Here is a 20,621-nt window from a genome sequence, read left to right on the forward strand (position 1 = left end):
CACATTGCACTACATTTACAAAGTCCCTTCGGTGGTTTCGAGTCATTTTATTATCGGTCAGTGGAATCTCCGCCGACTGGAAATGTCGTGTAAGATAACTGGTCGGTGCCGCAGTTGGTGTGAATCAGCAGGATGCAGCCGCAGGCAACTCCTCGGTTCATTGATACAGCGTGGACATCCTGCTGGAGGACTCCGCTCGCTGGAGCACACCAATGGAGGGGGGGGAAGCAGCTGAGAGTCAAATCGCTCTCTCAGCCCGGGGAAGACGGGGCCGGTGTGCCAGATAAACGCACAGGCAGTTATTTGTTTCATTAATATTGCGGGCGAAGCGTCAGCCCAACGTGCGCTGGTAAATTGAAGCCACTTGTGTATGTCGTGGGGTACTGCCACCCCTGCGAGTGGAATGGGTGCGCTCTTTCTGTATCAATCTGCCCAGCTGTGAATTGCTACATTGTTGCATTGTGCTTCTGAACTGTGTCCATTTCACGTCGTCCTCACATTGGGACATGCTTTATCAAAGACATCCAAGACACGCTGTTTGATCTTCTACAAGGTAAAGTGTAGTACTTGGATTGACATATCCTTGACCAGTCACCTCCTGTAGGGTGATAACTATTTTATCCCCCCTTTCCCTATCCCTGTGCATTAGCAACCTGACGGTACAGAAATGATAATTGTTTTTTATGATCTGCTTGGCCGGGGCGCCTATTATAATGTGCTTAAATTGCGTTAATTTACTCACGGTGACCTTGAGTGCCAATTTTTTTTGGACGGGATGTGTATTAATGCGTTGGTATCACCCCACACTGCTACTTTCAGTGAAACTGAAGGTGATTGAATTGGATTTGCACCCACTTTTTTAAAAGCCCGTGAGCTGAAACTAATAATGTTACACGAATTGATATTGCGAGAAGTTCAATATCGGTGCTCTGTCGCTGCAGGGGGCTGCAGATTATTCGACCGACGCTTTCTCTTCGTAACTAGAGTATCCTAGCTGCTTTAACATTAAGCAAATACCACATTTTGTTTTCTTTTTCGTAGGAATTCCAGGACGAAGTGGATTCTTCCCCCTCCCCCCCCACCCCCAGCACAAGTTAGTTTACCAGACCGTCCCTAACTTCTGATCTGGTGAGTCTAAAATTCAATTACTCTGAACTGCATTGTTATCTTTCCGGGGTCATTTACATTGCTGGGGATTTAAAGGGATAAATAAATCTCAGTCCACCACCCGTTAATCAGGCGGCGTTAATCCCTTGCCTGTAGCTTGAGATCTTGAACCACTGCTGCCTCTGGTCCTGTTTGACGCTGAATTAATAGCTTACATTCTACAAGGTTCATTCATTTTTTTTTCATTTCATTCATTTTTTTTCATTTCATTCATTTTATTTGTAGATAAAAAGAAGAGTCATTTACACACTTTGAAAAATATCAACTGGGTGGCATTAATAATTTAATTTGGCCCTACCAGATCTTGTCATTTTTGGGATAATTTTATGAATTTAGATAATCCTTTATATGCATTTTGATAGAATATTTCTGTTTAGTTCTGATGTTGAAATTAATGCTTTTGCCATCCCACTCTCCTGCAAGAATAACTGACCTCTACATACCTTAAGGTTGTATTTACACTGTGAGGTTTAAGTTGGTGTAAAATGGTACACAGCAATGCCACCTTAGACTAGCAAAAGCCTTGAGGTGCGAAAGCCTGTTCAAGAACCTGTGTGCCACTGGTCTGAGCTCCCAATGTGCATGGCATCCACTCCACCGACTGGGACTTTAACAGTTCTCAGCAATTTCCAGATTAAATTCAGCAGGTTCTGCTCTTCCAGCTCTGTGTTACAATCTACTTATCAAAAATCCAAGGACAATCAATTTCCAAACAACAAATTATCCCTGAGTCCAGATACGTTCATCCACATAGTCCTCCAATTAAGGGCAATGTGCAATCTGGGTCGCTGATACCTTGCTCCAGATTAATATTCCCAGTTTGATATTTTGATCCAAAAGCCTATCAGATTTGACTGTGCCAAGGTAAATGGTTGCAAGGCGCAGCATGCCAACCTGTCTTTAAGCTGTTCCTTGTATTGCTGCTTGTGGTTGCAAGCTTTGTATATACTCTGCATGATTTTGTTATTTCTTTCTTGGTTTAGTGCTTCACAAAAATAAATTCAGCAAGAACTTAAATAGAGCCTAATAACATAGAAAAAGTGGCCTGCGGCTCTTCAATCAAGGCACCCAAAACAATGGTTTTGCAGCATTGAATTTCCTTGGTTATGCTGCATTTCAGTGTCAGTTTGCACTATTGCTGAAGAAATGATTTTTTTAAAATTAAATGCCAATTTTTTGCCTTTGCCTTGTTGCATAGTGACTTTCTAATTTTAAGCTGGTTACCCGGGTCATGCAAAGATGAGGTGCGCCTCTAGAAGTGGCAAGGTGGGGGGAATATGGGGTACATCTCCATTCAGAAACGGGGAGAAAATATGGAGTACATCTCCAGCAACAGGAGAAAAACGTGGGGTACATCTCCATTCAGAAACAGGGGGAAAACATTGGGTACATCCCCATTCAGAAACAGGGGAAAAACTCAAGGGTTTCAGTTTCATCCACTTTCCAAACACTAATGGCAGGATATTTGACTTCCCTGTTAACTAGGGAAAGACATATAACATGGGGGAGTTGGTACCTGCACATTATTTGTTAATAACAGATCAATCTGCAATTTGATATGCACGTTTGGATAAACAGCTTATATGTTCATTCAAATTAGTCCCTGACGATTTGAATGGTGAAATTAAGAAGACAGTTTGTTCTCAGTAAAAGTTTCAAGAAGCTGATAGAATAACAGGTGGAAATTGGGGATCCGTCAAATTGATTTCAAAAGCTGTATTCTAATCAATTTCGGACTACAGCTTTCCATCCTTTAATTTAATTCTAAGGATCTTTTATACCACTTTTTGGAAGGAGGAAGTTACTTTGAGGGCCACACGTACCATGTTTTTAATGCACTGATGCCACTCATGAAATGCTTAGCAACATAAAGCACAAATACATTTTTAATGATGTTTACCAGTACGATTCATTGCGTTTTTATATTGAGACTAATTAATACCCAGGAGCGATTACAAAACAGCAAACGATGTGGGGTTTGCCTCACAACAAGCCATAAGAGCACAGTTCAAGTGCTACATAACCACAGCCTTGAAATCACTCCCATGTCTGTTTGTTTTTAATAATGTACTGTGCAGTTCTATTGCATTTTCAGCCCATTTGTTTGGGTGGTGATTGCTGTTTCTCCATGATACTCCAATAGCGCACTTCATGTAGCTAATGTATGAGTTTAGCCACACACAACATTAATGATTTCAGTGTGATCACTGTAAGTTTCTGAAGTGGCAATCTGCAGTTAATTACTGCAAAATAATATAGGCATTACATATCAAAAAGCAAAGAGCCACCTGTAGAAAATAACGTGACTACTAGATGCCGCATTTAACTTTCTATTGAACACCAGCGACAGCCCGCCAGCACACACAAACCCTGTCTTAAATTCATTGGCTTTGATGCTATTCATTTGTGCAGGGAGCCTGCAGCATTTATTAATCATTGGCCCTTTCCTGCTCCCGAAGGAATGATGTTGCATCTCCGATAATTTATCCCTTTATTTGTATGTGAGGGTGAATGATACTTTCACTGCCAGGTAGAGACATAATTCAGGGGCGATTAAAAATGCATCTGTCTGAATTATCACTGACATTGTCAGCCATGTGGAACATTTAAGAGTGAATACAAGGACTGGGCCAAAATCCTTCTCCCTCGCAACAAAAATGCATAGAGGCCGATTGCCTCCCCTATACATCAAGCAACAGTAGAATATTTACTATGTCCCTGTCCCATTTTCTGGCCATGATGTGGAGGTGCTGACGTTGGACTGGGGTAAACACAGTAAGAAGTCTCACAACACCAGGTTAATTGCCATTTTCTGGCACCACTTAATATCCCTGTGGTTTGTACAGCCTTTACTCTTCTGAGGGTGGTGGTGGGATAGGGGAGGGTAGGATGTGGCGTTGTGGTGGACATTTTTCACAGCTGTTCAGGTCAATGTATATGGACCAAAACGGGCTTCCATCTTTACATTTTGGATTTTTAACTTTAAATGGATAAATCTAGCCATGGATTGATTGAATTGGACCTGAAATGGCTTTGTAAAAAATCTCTCGCATCAAAAATATTAATGACAGAAAAAGACTTGTCATCAGACAAGAGCACTGTCCATTCCATCTGTTAAATCTGCCAAACACATTCCAAATGTGTGTCCCTGTTATGTGTACGACTGATGAATGTTAATCTGCTCCCCTGTGATGTTAAATTGGATTTTAATCCAGAAATTCGTATAACATTTTGAACATGGACGCATGTAAACTAAAATATCTTGCCAGTAAGAATCCATCCAAGGGTTTTATCACCTGACTAAAAATTGTCCGTACTTCTTACTTTTTTGAGAGATCAGTTTTATTCTGTGAAAGGTTCTTCATTTCAGTCTCTGCTGGATTGAAATGTTCACATGTTGCGATCTCTTAAAAATTTGGGAAAATCTATCCTGTATACTTGGTAGCAACACATTGTGTTCTAGAACTGGTGGGATCAATTTTTCTTTCAAAACTCCCTATTAACTGGGAGACTATCGTATTACAGATCATGAAAGATAGTGAAGACCCATGAAGCTGGGATTCCACTCTCTGTCCATGACATGTATTCCTGGTCAACCATGGACTATTCCCACAGGAATCATGTGGGTATTTCACTGATGTTGCAGTAGTGTCATAATCGGCCTACAATCTCTTTTCAGGTACAATGTTTAATTCCAAGTCAAGTTTTCATGAGATGGACAGCCAGGGCTGCTAAATTGTATATGGAAATAAGTTTGATTTTTAAGAATTTTGAAGCCATTTTTGCAAAGGTTTTATGTTCTTGATGGTTCATGTGAACTTTTTGTGTAGCCAGTGTGCATCTTTATTTTGTGCCCAGCTCCATTTTCGGTAGCAATGACTTCCTCTATCAGACTAATTTGGAAACATCAAGATGGATGTCCATCAGGCAGATGCTCTCTCTTAGTCACATACCCACATCCGCAAGCAAAGATGAACATGTGTTCCTTTGGCAGATGATTATTAGTACAATCAGAGGCCAAGGATCGACGGGGAACTGAGGGTACAGGTGAGTGTGAGAGAGTGGGGGATTGCTGGTAAAGACATTGATGAAAAGGCAGGAGGTGATTTCCCAGCAGGCTTCTCTTCCCAATGTCAGAACCTTCAGATACTGAATGTGTGACAATGAAGGACCTCCCCAGGGAACCCACAAATAAACCTGACCAGGGTTTGCTTTTTGGGCTTACTGTGTGGTGACTGCCCATCTTTGAGTGAGGCCTTCAAGTGGGCATTAATTCCTCCTCTGCTTCTTTAATCCTCACATCTTTTAAAGATGCCCCTTAAATCGTGCCTTTCCCTAGTATCTCCCCTTGTGGTTTTGTGTCAAACTTTGGCTGATAATCTTCCTAAGAAGCACTTTGGGATGTTTTGCTAAGTTTGAGGCACTATATAAAAGGCAAGTTGTTATTAAAATATTGTGTAAAAAGAACTTGTGCCTAATCGCCATTTCATGACATTTACTTCTGGATATACCTACTCAGTTTTATTCTGGTAGATTTAAAGAATTCCCCAACTGGCATCTGTGGTGGAGTCATTAACATTGATTTTAACACCACGTACGTGCCAATTAAAGTGCATATTTGTAAATGTGTTTTTTTTCTGTGTTTCAAACATCATACCCTTTCAAGTTTAGTGTGATCGGACTGAACTAATTTGTACCAACTTGCAGCCTGACCTCGTCATGGGTAATATGTGGACGCTGATAAACCCATTAGCATGTCTGTCACTCCAGTGGATCTGATGATAGGCAGCACCAGCTGGTTTTGCAGCACTAGAGCAAATGTAACATTTGGCATTACTACTGTTTTTTTAATGTTATGTGGCAGAATGCAGATAGATTATAGCATCATTTATTTTCTAAATGGTGTTACATATTTAAATGAAAGTATAATTTGAGTAATAAAAGTGCCAAATGTTCTCTCTTGAAAATGAGGGCCTGAAATTCATGTTATATATCCAAATGCTTCATCCACTAGTCACTTATCCACTAGTTTAAGGTCACTTATCTTAATGCATGCTCCAATATTCCTGCTTACTTTATTTCTCTGCCCAGGGCACTGATTCGTGCAGGGCTCCAGTTCCATATGTGCTGGCAGTCCTTCAGAAGCTCCCCCGTTCAGTCATTCCCAAGTCAATGCGTTGTAGTCTATTCAATCATGTGATAATCAGCCACACTGCATCCCAATTCCTCATCCAATAATCACAACTGCAATCTCCAGCACGAATCACTGGATGCAGTAGTGTTCTATCTGTTTGTTCCCAGTTTAGAAAAAAGAAATAATAAGTAAGACACTGTGATATCTTTCTCAGTAATTAAACCCGGGGCCTTTCCATCTTCAGTACCACATCAGGCATGTATTTCTCTGTTGAACTCTTAGGGTGGCACAGTGGCATAGTGGTTGGCACTGCTGCCTCATAGCATCTGGGTTTGACTCCCAGCTTGGGTCTGAGTGGAGTTTGCACATTCTCCCCGTGTCTGTGTGGGTTTCAATTTCATCCCACAGTGTGGGGTTAGGTGGATTGGCCATGCTAAATTGCCCTTTAGTGTCGGGGGATTAGCTAGGGTAAATGCGTGGAGTTATGGGGGATAGTGCCTGGATGGGATTTTGGTCGGTGCAGGTTCAATGGGCCAAATGATCTCCTTCTGTGCTGTAGGATTCTATGATTCTGGAGGAGGCTACATACCCCAGTTGTCATTGAAAAACAATGGAAGAATAGGCAAGTTGGGAAACCCATTGTGAAGATTTTCCACTGTGTTCTCTAAAGCACAGTCTGATGTGAAAATTAAGAAACAAGAGGAAGCCGTTTGACCTGTTAAGCCTTCTCTACCAGTCGATAAAATCACGGTTGATCTGTTTGTCACCTGGCCCCCATAATTCTTGATCCTTGGTAGATGAAAAACCTACCTATGGACTTGCATTTGTGCAAATGGAAAATCCCAGTTCATAGGTGCTTTCACTTGGAGGCTGTTCAGCCCGTTGCTTATGTGTCTTGCACGGCAATTACTGGAGATATTTGTTTTAACATGTGAAAACAGTCTGGTGAGAGGATAGAGACCACCATTAATACTTTGACCATTGAATATAAGCCAACACAAAGACTGGTGTGCTGTGAGACAAGTTACGCACATGGAAGGGTTGAGATGATATGAAAATCTGAGGAAGGATGTGTCCTTGAAACACTGAGCAATCAGTGTCAGATATACAGGCAAAGATTATGAAGGAGTGAGGATTACGGGTGGCACGATGGCACAGTGCTTATCATTGCTGCCTCACAGCGTCAGGTACCAGGGTTTGATTCCCGGCTTGGGTCACCAACTATGTGAAGTCTCCCCATGTCTACATGGATTTCCTCCCACAGTCTGAAAGATGTGCTGGTTAGGTGCATTGATCCGAATAGGCACTGGAATGTGGCAACTAGGGGAGTTTCACGGTAATTTTATTGCAGTGTTAATGTAAGCCTTACTTGTGACTAATCAATAAACTTTAACTTTTCGTTTAAAGGAAGCGTTACATCTGGCAGTTGCAATTAAAGGTGTTTCTCCACTTGGCTTTGAATGTCCTTTTGGTGAAAGAGAATAAATGGTGTGCAAGGTTATTGCTACAGATCCCATTCCAGTGACTTCTGCTGGAATGTTTGAACATGTTAAAATTGAGTGATGAGTGGATCAGGTTCAGCCAAGATGTCTCCCACAGTAAAATCTATTGCTGCTGTATAAGCAGGGTGATATTCAAATGGCCTGTGGAACTATTTCTCTATTTAATGGAGCAGAAAAGGAGAGGGGGATTGCAAGGACTGGTGGAAAAAATTGAAACTAACACACAACAATGGAATGCTCAAATCTACATTTTAGCACATCAAGTACTGCAGCAACTCCAACAGAAATTTTATTTTTATTTTAGCTAAATAACTTTCTTTTTTTAAAAAATGGAATATCTGTGAGGGAGCTAACTGGGACAATGCATGACCTGGTGTACTATTTAAGGATAGATGTGACTATTTTTTGCAGGAACCCTGATGAGAGTATATAATTAATCTGCAATTTATTCCTAAAATAGCTGACCCTCATCATGGGAGGTAAACCTGAGCTGGAAAATGAAGTGGTTCTCTGTTTTTATAAGAGTAAAACCTCAAGCTGTTCCAACATAATACATCAGGGATATGCTTCACTGAAAAGTGGTATTTAATGCCTAATTCACTCTGACAACACATACTAATCTAACATTATGTTTTTTCAGTTGGCATTTTATGGCTATTTACAACATTGTACCAAACGATATGATATAGGTTTCTGTTGCTCAAAATAACTACAAATACTGTGTTCATGTGACGTTTCTGTTTTAAATGGATGTTAACTGTCCTTCCACAGTGCTGCACGTAACTGAATACCATAGAGTTCACTTCTTTTTAAATTGCTTCATCTTGCTGCCTACATTTCAACCTTTGAAAGCATCCTGAAAAACCTACCTTTTGACTGTTTATTTGTTCACCTTCAAACTTTTTACTACAAATTACTTGCATCCTTTTTTTCATATTTAGTGTTCACTTAAGCACCCTGAGATGTTCCTTATATTTAACAGTGCTTTGTAGGTGCATGTTATTAGCTAATTTCACTTGGGCCAAAATAAGTGTTCTTCACTTGGCCTCAACAATCTTGGGTAGAAAGGAGAAATGAATAAAGTTTCCTAATTCATGAAATAATGCTTGTTGTAAACTATTTGGGTGAGAGAGGAAAATTAGGCTTTGGCCTTTAGTAGCTTTTTTAAATGTCTATTTATTAGTGTCACAAGTAGGTTTACGTTGACACTGCAATGAAAGAATTGTGAAAATGCCCTAGTTGCCACATTCCAGCACTTATTCGGGCACAGCAAGGGAGAATTTAGCATGGTCAATGCACCTAACCATCACGTCTTTCAGGCTGTGTGAGGAAACCCACGCAGATATGTGTAGAACGTGCAGACTCCACACAGACAATGACCCAAGCTGGGAACCAAACCCGGATACCTGGCATTGTGAGGCAGCAGTGCTAACCACTGTGCCACCGTGCTGCCCAGAGTAGCCTATGAGCCAGCAATTACTTGTCCTGATTCATGTAAGAATGACAACTTGGTGAAACATTCTACAGCACCTGATGCCAATGGAACTATATTTTAGTATCCCTTCAGAAGGGAAGAGGAGACATAATAAAAGTCAAGTGGGGTGAGTGGGTGGGAGAGGAGCAGTTTTTAAATGCTTCAATGAGCATCACCTGCTCTTAAGTCAGTCTGATGCAAGACACAGTTTATTTATAAAGGGACCTGTTTTTCTAACATCCTCAAAGAGGTTGGAATTTTGTGTATGGAAAAAAGTAGAAGTGATCGGCTGTTGTTGTTGAGGTATGCAACTGTGCTTGGGTGACATATGCTGGTGACCTGCCTGTTCAGAATGTTTTGTTCATGCAAATATTAGTCTACAGCTAATTATTGCCCCAGACTGAATAAATGCAGGGGCGGAACGTAAGATTTTGCAAACTCAACAAAGGACATATCAATTTAAAATAAATGAAAAATCAAGCTGAAAGAATAGGCTAAACATAAAAACATTGAAGAAAAAGAAGCAAAAAGCAGAGCAGTGATAACATTTTTAAAGTGCTATCTGTAACTATTAAAATCCCACATATGTATCGAACTTAATGTTATAGTGAATTCCTGATGCCTCAATAGCATTAATGCTCAGGGATATGAATTCCGTTGTATGTGAGCTGAAATCTTTTACAAAATGGCTGGCTCGAAGATTACTGAATTCCCTTGAGTGTTTTAAGGGCTGATTCTTAACATTTGGTTTGTGATAAATGGGTCGCGTGGTGGTCGTGCTGGCTGACCAGGGGCATGGACGAATAATCCAGGTGTTGAGAATTCAAGTCCCTCCATGGCAGTTTGAGAAATTGTCTTTTTTTTTCCTTTTTAAAATGTCCAGAAATGATAAAGCTACCCTCAGTAACAGTAGCACAAAGCTGTTGGATTGCTGTCATGAATCAAACTGGTTAGCCCATCACCTGTAGGAATCAGAACCTGCCACCCTTACCCAGTGGTGGTGCATTGGGGAGGTGGTGGCGTAACAGCATTATCACTGGACTAGTAATCCAGAGACCCAGGCTAATGCTCTGGGGATCAGACTTTAAATCCCACCATGGCAAATGGTGAAATGTGAATTTGATAAAATTCTGGAATTAAGAAGTCTAGTGATGGCTGTGAAATGATTGTCAATTGTTGTAAAAACCCATCTGGTTCACTAATTTGCTTTAGAAGAGGAAATCTGCCATTCTTAGGTGGTCCGGCCTACGTGTGACCCCAGAGCAATGTGGTTAACTCTTAAATTTCCTCTGAAATGGACTGGCAAACCACTCAGTTCAATTGGATATGGGCAATAAATCCTGGCTCAGCCAACGACACCCACATTCCCTGAACAAATTTTAAAAAAAGACCCAGTCCCACACAAATGTGGTTAATCCTTGGCTGGCCACTTTCGGATGACCACTAAGCCACTCGGCAAAGTGCTGCACAGTGGCACAAGGCATAGGCCCTGATTTTACCAGCACGGTCCCCCTGAAATTAGGGTGGGCAAGGCTCGCAGAACAACATTCCCTGTTGGCTTTGGGCGTAATCTTATGAGCCTCAGGCATCCGTGCTGGTTAAAACAGGGCCATCGGCTCACCACCACTAATGAGAGTGTACCCAGGGATGGGCAGCAAATGTTGGGTGTGTCTGTGGCGCCTAAGAATGGATGAAGTAGGAAATGCCGTCAGTTTATTGTTCAAACAATTTACTCTTTTGTTTGCCAGGAAGATTGGAATGTTGAGATGTTTGAGACTTGCTCTACCCTTTTGCCTCCCTTAATATTAAAGCACATCTAAACTCGCACAATGCAGACAGTGAAGCTTGTCCAACTTGGCTTTGTCTAGCCATTCCTGGCATTATCTGTATTCTAATTGCAGTCAGTCCTTCTGCAAAGCACTGCCTCTGATGTTAATTCTGGAACATTGATCATGCTGCTTAAAACTGGAAATGACTGCTGAATAATTCACAAAGTGAATGTCTTATAACTCTTTGGAAGATTGATCGTAATGCTCTATAATTAGCTATTGCCTCCTCATTTAAAAGCTGCTTTTGGGATTTTCAAATTAATCCACTGGAATCTTGCGTGATATTAAATTCCTGGAAGAATTGACCTTCTGACCCTCTTGGCTTCATTCTGAGAGTCTGCAAAGTGTTTCCTGGATATTGAAGGGTTTCATTTATTAACACGAAGCAGGGATTGACTGGGTAGAAATCTTAAATTGTAATTTTAAAAGCTGAAGTAGAATAAAAAAAAAGAAGTAAGATCAATGAAATGCAGGCTAAAAAAATTGGCCTGCCTGCTTCATGCAGGGATTCCTACTAACTTCCAGGAAATTGGCTTTATTTGTAACCACCTCAAGATGATGTTTTCATTTCTGAATGATACGCCGAATGTTTAGCGATGAAGAGTAGCAGAAAAATCATGCCCATTCCATTTGGAAATTTGATGCACAGGTTGACCTTTCCATTATGTAATCCCGCAGATTTGTTGTCTCCATATGTTATGTACACGGCAGGTAATAATTGCATGATTTGAAAAGTAGCAAGGTATTTAACATTTCACCATTTTCTGAGTTAATACTATGTGTGGGTGGCCAGTCGGGCTAAATTCAGAGAAGGAAAGGTGGAAATGGAAGGCAGAAAATCGGTAATCTTGCTTGCAAGGCCAGGAGGTGGACAAAGAGAGTTTAGCATTGTTAACTGATACATACTTGAAGAATCATAGAATCCCTACGGTGCAGAAGGAGTCCATTTGGCCCCTCGGACCTGCGAAGACAACAATCCCACCCAGGCCCTATCCCCATGTAGTTAGTCTGCGAACCCCCTGACACTAAGGGGCAATTTAGCATAGCCAATCGATTTAACCCGCACATCTTTGGAATGTGGGAGGAAACCAGAGCACTCAGAGGAAACCCACGCCGACAAGGGGAGAATGTGCAAACTCCACACAGACAGTGAGCCAAAGCCAGAATTGAACCCAAGTCTCTGGTGTTGTGAGGCAACAGTGCTGACCACTGTGCCACCATGCTGCCCAAGTACTTCAGTGCAAGAAGCCTAGGGGAAAGGTAAATGAGCTCAGAGCACAGACTGATGTGGGAAAATGATATTCTAGATATTACCAAGATGTAGCTGAAAGAAAGGACAAAATGACAGCTCAACATTCTTGGTTTGAGATTTTCAGAGGAGATAGAGAGGGATTTAGATAAAAGAGGGAGGTAGCAATATATAACAACAATTACAGCTTTTGGTTGATAAGGTGGGAAAATCATTAAATGAGGCCATATGGATTGAACTTGAGAACAGAAATTAATCTACTGAGAATGTCTGGGGAGACAGAAGGGATGCAGTTAAATCTCTGAGAGAGGTGCTAAAGCTATAGGGCAGCAGCAGTGGTGGACTTCAACCATACTAATACTAACTGAAATAGAATTAGTCTGAAAGGCACAGAGGGAGAAGAATTATTGAAATACATGCGCATGGGAATTGTGCCTGTGTTTGATGATTTAATACAATTGTCTATTTGCATGTGAACACTGTCTCCAGGTCGGTGAGCAAACTGCACACGGTACAGTGATGCAGCAGGACATAGGCAAAGAGAAGTTGAAAAGGAACGTAGTAGTGATTGGGGATAGTGGGGTGAAGGGTACTGACACTGTCCTTTGTCACAATGACAAAGTGCACAGAAGGGTGTGTTGTCTGCCTGGTGCTCGGATCCGGGATGTCGCATCTGGGCTGCAGAGGAACCTGGAGTGGGAGGGTGAGAATCCGGTCATTGTGGTACATGTGGGTGCCAACGATGTAGGCAAAATGCGAACTGAGGATCTGGGGAGGGAGTATGAAAAGCTGGGAATGGAATTAAAAAGTAGAACCGACAAGGTGGTTATCTCCGGACTACTGCCTGAACCGAGTGCAGATGGGCGTAAGGTTGATAGGATTAAGGAAGTGAATGGGTGGCTCAGGGATTGGAGTGGGAGGAATGGGTTTGAATTTATTCAGCATTGGCACCAGTATTGGGGTAGGTGGGACCTGTTCGGGCGGGATGGGATTGGTCTGAACCGTGCTGGGACCAGAGTGTTGGCGAATCGAGTAAAGAGGACTGTAGACAGGGCTTTAAACTAATTAGAGGGGGGGAGGGTGTGAGGGTAGGTGACATTACGAGGTCTAATGTTAAGGAGAGGGTACAGGTAAGGGAAGAGGCCGAGAATGTCCCAATAATAGAGGGAATAGGGGGCGTGAGTATGGTTGGTGGCGTTACGGCAAATAGGGTCCAGGTGAAGGCTGGGATGAAGGCACTTTATCTGAATGCATGAAGCATTCGGAATAAAGTGGATGAGCTGGTGGCGCAGATCGGCACAAATGGATATGAAGTGGTGGCCATTACAGAGACGTGGCTACAAGGTGACAGGGACTGGGAGCTGAATGTCCAGGGGTATCAAGTGTTTAGGAAGGATAGGCGGGAGGAAAAAGGGGGCGGCGTAGCTCTGCTGATTAAGGGTAGCATCAGGGTGGTAGCAAGGGATGATATTGGAGCCAAGGAGCAGAAAGTGGAATTGTTGTGGGTAGAGATTAGGAACAGCAAAGGGAGGAAGATGCTGGTGGGTGTCGTCTATAGGCCCCCGAATAATGATCTGGAGGTGGGGCGGGCTGTTAACGCGCAAATAAGTGCGGCGTGCAGGAATGGGACGGCCGTAGTTATGGGGGATTTCAATCTACGTATTGATTGGTCGACCCATGTTGGACGTGGTGGGCTCGAGGAGGAGTTCTTGGAATGCTGCCGGGATAGTTTCCTTGAACAGTGTGTGTTGGAGCCAACGAGGGAGCGAGCTATCTTGGATCTGGTGTTATGTAATGAGGCGGGTAGAATTAGGGACCTTGTGGTGAAGGATCCTCTTGGGGAGAGTGATCATTGTATGGTGGAGTTTCTGGTGCAGATGGAGGAGGAGAAAGTGGGTTCCCGGACGCGCATCCTTTGTTTGAACAGAGGGGAGTACGGTAGGATGAGAGAAGAATTGGCGAATGTGGACTGGGGGAGCGCGTTGGAAGGTAGGTCTGCTGAGGAGCAGTGGAGGATCTTTAAGGAGATCTTTCTTGGTGCTCAGCAGAAATTTATTCCGATGGTCAAAAAGGACAGTAGGAGGAGAGGTAATAAGCCGTGGATAACGAAGGAGGTGAAGGAAAGTGTTAAATTAAAAGCGGAGGCGTTTAGAGTAGCTAAGAGTAGTGGGCGAGAAGAGGATTGGGAGAGGTTTAAATGTCAACAAAGATTGACAAAGAAGTTGATAAAGAAGGGTAGGAGAAACTATGAAGCTGGGCTAGCGCTTAATATAAAAAAGGATAGCAAGAGTTTTTATAAATATATAAAAAGGAAGAGGCTGGCTAGGGTGAACGTTGGTCCCTTAGAGGATGAGAAGGGGGACTTAGTGGTAGGGGATGGGGATATGGCTAAGGTCATAACTTTTTTGTTTCTGTCTTCACGGAGGAGGACGTGAATAATTTGCCGGGTGTTAGAGATGGAAAGGTGGTAGGACTGGAGGGTCTTAATGACATTACTGTTACTAGAGAGGCAGTGCTCGACAGACTGGAGGGGCTGATTGTGGACAAGTCCCCAGGACCGGATGGAATGCATCCGAGGGTTCTGAAAGAAATGGCGGAGGTGATAGTGGATGCCTTGGTGGTTATTTTCCAGACGTCGCTGGATTCCGGGGAAGTGCCGGAAGATTGGAAAACGGCTAATGTTACGCCGTTGTTTAAGAAGGGTGCCAGGCAAAAGGCAGGGAATTATAGGCCAGTTAGTTTAATGTCTGTTGTAGGTAAAATGTTAGAATCCGTCATCAAGGAGGAAATAGCGAGGCATCTTGAGGGGAATTGCTTGATAGAGCAGACGCAGCACGGTTTCGTTAAAGGGAAGTCGTGCCTGACAAATTTACTGGAGTTCTATGAGGATGTGTCTAGGGCGGTGGATAGAGGAGAGCCGGTGGATGTGGTCTTTCTTGATTTTCAGAAGGCGTTTGACAAGGTACCTCACAAGAGGTTGTTGCAGAAGGTAAGGGGGCATGGAGTTGGGGGTAGGGTGTTAGCGTGGATAGAGGATTGGTTGTCAAATAGGAGGCAGAGAGTGGGGGTCAATGGGTAGTATTCAGATTGGCGGATGGTGACTAGTGGAGTGCCCCAGGGGTCGGTGCTGGGGCCTCAGCTATTTACCATTTATATAGATGATCTGGAGGAGGGAACTGAGTGTATGGTGTCGAAATTTGCTGATGACACCAAGATTGGTGGAACGGCAAATTGTGTGGAGGGTGTGGCAAGTCTGCAGAAGGATCTAGATAGGCTGGGCGAATGGGCCAGGAACTGGCAAATGGAATTTAATGTTGGCAAGTGCAAGGTGGTCCACTTTGGTAGAAATAATGGTAGGAAGGATTATTACTTGCGTGGCGAAAAACTGCAGCAGGCGACGGTGCAGAGGGACCTCGGGGTCCTTGTGCATGAGTCGCAAAAACCCAGCTTGCAGGTGCAGCAGGTGGTCAGGAAGGCTAATGGGATGCTGGCCTTCATAGCGAGGGGGATTGAATATAAAAGGGAGGTCTTGCTGAGGCTGTACAGGGCATTGGTGAGGCCGCAGCTGGAGTGCTGTGTGCAGTTTTGGGCGCCGTACTTACGCAAGGATATTTTGGCCTTGGAGGGAGTGCAGAGGAGGTTTACTAGGCTGATGCCGGAGTTGAGGGGGTTGAGCTATAAGGAGAGGCTGAATAAACTAGGCTTGTACTCGTTGGAGTTTAGAAGAATGAGGGGAGATCTCATTGAGATGTATAAGATGATGAATGGGATGCATAGGATAGAAGTGGAGAGAGTCTTCCCGCTCAGAAAGGATAATAGGACTAGGGGGCACAGCCTCAAGATAAAGGGGGGGTGGTTTAGAACGGAGTTGAGGAGGAACTTCTTCACTCAAAGGGTGGTGAATCTCTGGAATTCTCTGCCCGTTGAAGTGGTGGAGGCTACCTCGCTAAATATTTTTAAGACACGGGTTGATGGGTTTTTGATAAGTGAGGGGATTAAGGGTTATGGGGAGAGAGCGGGAATGTGGAACTGAGCCACGACAGATCAGCCATGATCTTATTGAATGGCGGGGCAGGCTTGAAAGGTTAGATGGCCTACTCCTGCTCCTATTTCTTATGTTCTTATGTTCCATAAAACATGGAAAACAACAACAACATCATGCAGTTAACATCAAAATTCCCAGGGCTCCTTACTGAGGCATAAGGAGTTTGACACCAGTTTGAGGGGGGAATAGTAAAGACCACCTGATGAAGAGATCATTTTAAAAGGGGTTAGATAGATTTAGAGTGGGAATCCCAAGTTTATTTATCTGTGTCACATTAACACTGCAATGAAGTTACTGTGTAAGTAACCACACTCTGGCACCTATTTAGGTCCACTGAGGGAGAATTTAGCATGAACAATGCACCTAACCCGCACATCTTTCAGACTGTGGGAGGAATCAGGAGCACCCAGAGGAAACTCACGCAGACACGGGAAGAATGTGCAAACTCCACACAGACAGTGACCCAAGCCGGGAATCAAACCTGGGTCCCTGTGTCACCGTGCCGCTCAAAATCCAAATAGTCCTGGCACCAAAAGAGAGAGAAGTTGACCTAAGAGATTCAGGAATTGACTGTTTCAAGGGTGGGGGAAATTTGGGATTGAAGAAGTTTGCACAAGTAGGTTGGGCAAAAATACATGGAGATACTTTGAAGAGAAAAAAAAACTAATTTAAACAGAGTGGTGGATGGAAGCTGAAACAGATCGGGGTGATAATAACCGAGGAGGATTAATACAGCACAGGATACCTCTGGCAGCATTTTCACAAATTTGAGTTCAAGAAAGGAAGGAAGGAGAGCTACTCCACTTTGAGTAGGCAAGTTTGGAGGAAAGATGAGGGTCGAGGTTGTGGTGGTGAAAGGGTAAAGGCAGGATTCGTTGTTGAGTGGTTGCGAGGCCTGAACTAATCTCGAGGATGGGAGTTGAGCCTCAATGGCTGTTGGAGGGAGAGTAAGTGATGGTGAAGAAGTAGCAAAGGCAATAGTGAATCTTTAACCTTTAGAACGTCCAATTAAAAGGAATCATGATTTACCCCAGACGACTCTTAACATTTTGTGAAAAATGGACAGTCGTGGGTGAACTAGACTTTTACTGCCTGTTCTTTGTGTTCTGAGCTGGAAGCTATTTTGAAGCCTGAGTGCTGGTGAACGACATGGCTGGAATTTGGAGATTAGAGGTGGCCTCCTCTCTTTGCCCATCTCAGCACTCTACCCAAGATTATTGTAGCAAGAGCTTCGGTGTAAATGTCCTGACACCATTTTCAGGCCACTACCATCCTGTTTAAATGGTCAGAGAGAGAGAGAAAATTAGCTTCTAGCTGTTGTATAGTAAAAGAAAGAGATGGGCAGAGAGAATGAAGGGGTAATTATCATGAATAGAAGTATCACGGCATACAGTGTGAAATTGTTTGCTTTGTTCAGTCGATTTACAGTGTACAAAAATTAGCGAAGAATAGCACTGTGACAAGAACTGATTAAAATGGATAACTGAGTAACCACTTACTCCTTGTGAGGTGGGTTCAGTGTTGGAAAGAATATTGATTACTTTCACCAACACAGCAGGATATTTCATTTTGATTCATTTGAAGATTCCATTGTTAACTCTAGATATCCACTGTCGACATGTTTTGCCTCTGATCTTTATGTACATTCACGTGTAGTAGTTTGTGGTTAAGACTAATTAACGCTGTACTATATCCACTATATGCGCGGGATAGGGTTGATGGATTCAATTTTCGACCACCTCTTTGATCCTTCTCATCCCTCCCCTTTCCCCACACCCTTCATAGACATTGGGAAAAGTATTTGGCATGGCAAATCGAGATCAAAGCTTTTAATTCTGACTATGGCAATGATGTTGCAGAAACTTCTCTCGGTTGCCATTTGTCCTCCTCCGTTACTGATGTAACTGCAGATTCAGTAGGCGGGCACCAAGATAAAAATGAACTGACACTGGCCCAGCTGTTTTGTTGACATCTCCACTCTGCAGATGTGTCCTTTTTTTTGGTTAGGAGGGGATGAGATATGGAGGATATTTATCATGGCAAATCTATGTTCAGCATAACACCAGCTAGGGGACTAGATAGGTTGGTGGGGAAAGGGCACAGGGCTCTGGGGAGGGGCTCAGGGCGGTAGGGGGAGACTTAGTCTCTTCTGAACCTTGACTGAACTGGCCAATTTTTCTCCCACTCCATATCTCCTGTGTTTAGACCCTGACTAGAGTGTCAGTATTGAACATGTGAGCACAGGAAAGTGGAATTTAAATGTCATCACTATGCCAGATGCTGACTTCTTTTGATATTGAATATCAGATCCTGCTCCTAATTTAATCAACCATTTTATTTTAGGCTTTTTTTCACAATATTGTATCATAGCACACCAGACATCCTCTTTCTCCTCTGGTGATAACCACAGTGTATAATTTGCATAAAACCAAGACATGCTGAAACTTCTGCCAGCCCGTAAGAGTAAGTTGCTAAGTTACTGATCAACTGTCAGTGACATGGGAGCAGTGTGCAAGGGGAAGATTTTCAATGAAAAGCCAGGTAGCAGAGATGAGATATTGAGATTGACATTGGTCTAATTAAATGCAGACATCTCCCATATGCACACTTGCCATAAAACTTGCACTTCATACAATCTGTCACTGTAAGTCCTTAAGGCCGCATGAAGACTCAAAACAAATGGACAGATTGAGTTCAACAAGGCACTTGTGGAGGTATAGGGTGGGAAGTATGAAAAATACAAGCACTTAATTGCCCCCGACTGATCCTGTGCGTAACCAAAGCAATTTGTGTTGCATTTTATTGATGACCAGCCTTGCTAGGTGTGACAATCTAGCTGAATGTTAACTCCTACATTGTTAAAGAATGCATTTTTAAAAATTATTTTAATCCAAGTGTTGAGGGTTTGCCTTTATTCAAAACACTATTGCTTAAAGACTATTATCCAGCTGTGCACCTTATTCCACCACCTTTAAAGCCAGACATGTTTTTGGTCAAGTATGGGAACTCCTCTTGGTTCATGTAATGCCCTGTGTCTTTCCGTACCATTTGTGTGGTGTAGTCTTTCAATTTACACTGGTCTATCCTACCATTTGATGGCTTTTATATTCTCAGCAATGAAATGCCATGCAAAGATCAGCAGTTCCCCTGGCATTTTTCGAAGAAGCATTCCCCTGCTAGCCTGGTGTCTTAGCCAATATTTTATCCTCCAACCAATATCACGAAACAGATTATCTGATGATTATCTCATTGCTGATGAATGAGATCCACTGCCTGAAAATTAGCTGCTGCCTTTCCCGACCCCCCTCCACTGCAAATAAATGCAAAGCGCTTGGGAAACACGTTGGGGTTACGAACGGGGTTATGTAAATGCAACTTTATCAGTGTTCTTAGTACAGAACCCAGTCTGTTCCAATTTCTGTACGTATCTCGTTGTTTTCCCATTTGAATTATTGCCTGAAGTATGCTGCTTTATTTCAAATTGAAATTTAGCAATAAACATTTTCATTGACATTGAAAGCTGGCTAGCTAAACAACTTGGAACGTTTCTCTCCTTTCTCAAACTGTAATATTAGTCCGCACTTAAAGTGCAAGATAGGAATTAAACAGCTGTTGATGAATCGAAGAGGTTTTCAGCAGACTATTCTTTCAAGGAGGGAATCTCTGACATAAATTTTAGCTTCCAGAAATGAATCATTGTTATTAATTTTTATCCCCTTGCTTTGAAAGGTGCATCATTTGATCAGTGATTTTATATTTGAATCTGCTCAAGAGGCTCTCAAGTACTGTCCAGCCAGGTTCCGCAAATATTCAGTACAGAATATAATTCCCCAAATTTTTGGGAGCAAAATTACTTCAACCTGTATCTCAGGTAGCTCACCATTGATCCAATCAATATCATCACGGACAAAATGTGTGTGTTTTCCAACTGCTCGCGATCAATGTTTTGCATGTGAAGTGCGTGTATTTTCATATCCTCAGAGTATTCTCCCAATTTAATTAGCAAGCTTCTCGGTGTGGCTTTTAAAATAAGCAAGGTTATTTATTATCTCACACTGGCCTTGGAGTTCAAAAATGATGTCACACACATTGGTCTCATATGCACCACCACTCTCACCAAGATTAGATACGGATGAACAAAAAAACATTTTTAGTCTCTCTTTTGTGGTAGCCTTGTAGTTTCTTAGATGATTTGCTGTTCTTAGTTGGAGTGAAGGCCTT

At 42.6% G+C, this 20,621-nt stretch overlaps 1 protein-coding gene across 1 annotated transcript in view; it reads left to right on the forward strand.

The window, feature by feature from the left end:
* Nucleotides 1-424: 424 nt before the first annotated feature.
* LOC145357780 (hippocalcin-like protein 1) overlaps nucleotides 425-20,621 on the forward strand; it is a 135,464-nt gene continuing 115,267 nt past the window's right edge. The window contains exons 1-2 of the mRNA XM_080211261.1: nucleotides 425-553; nucleotides 1,042-1,128. The gene's annotated coding sequence lies outside the window, so the exon portion shown is untranslated. The remainder of the gene's footprint in view (nucleotides 554-1,041; nucleotides 1,129-20,621) is intronic.

The sequence above is a fragment of the Carcharhinus amblyrhynchos genome, chromosome 24, assembly GCF_965287045.1.
Source record: "Carcharhinus amblyrhynchos chromosome 24, sCarAmb.v2.hapA, whole genome shotgun sequence".
In the NCBI taxonomy this organism is placed as follows: domain Eukaryota; kingdom Metazoa; phylum Chordata; class Chondrichthyes; order Carcharhiniformes; family Carcharhinidae; genus Carcharhinus; species Carcharhinus amblyrhynchos.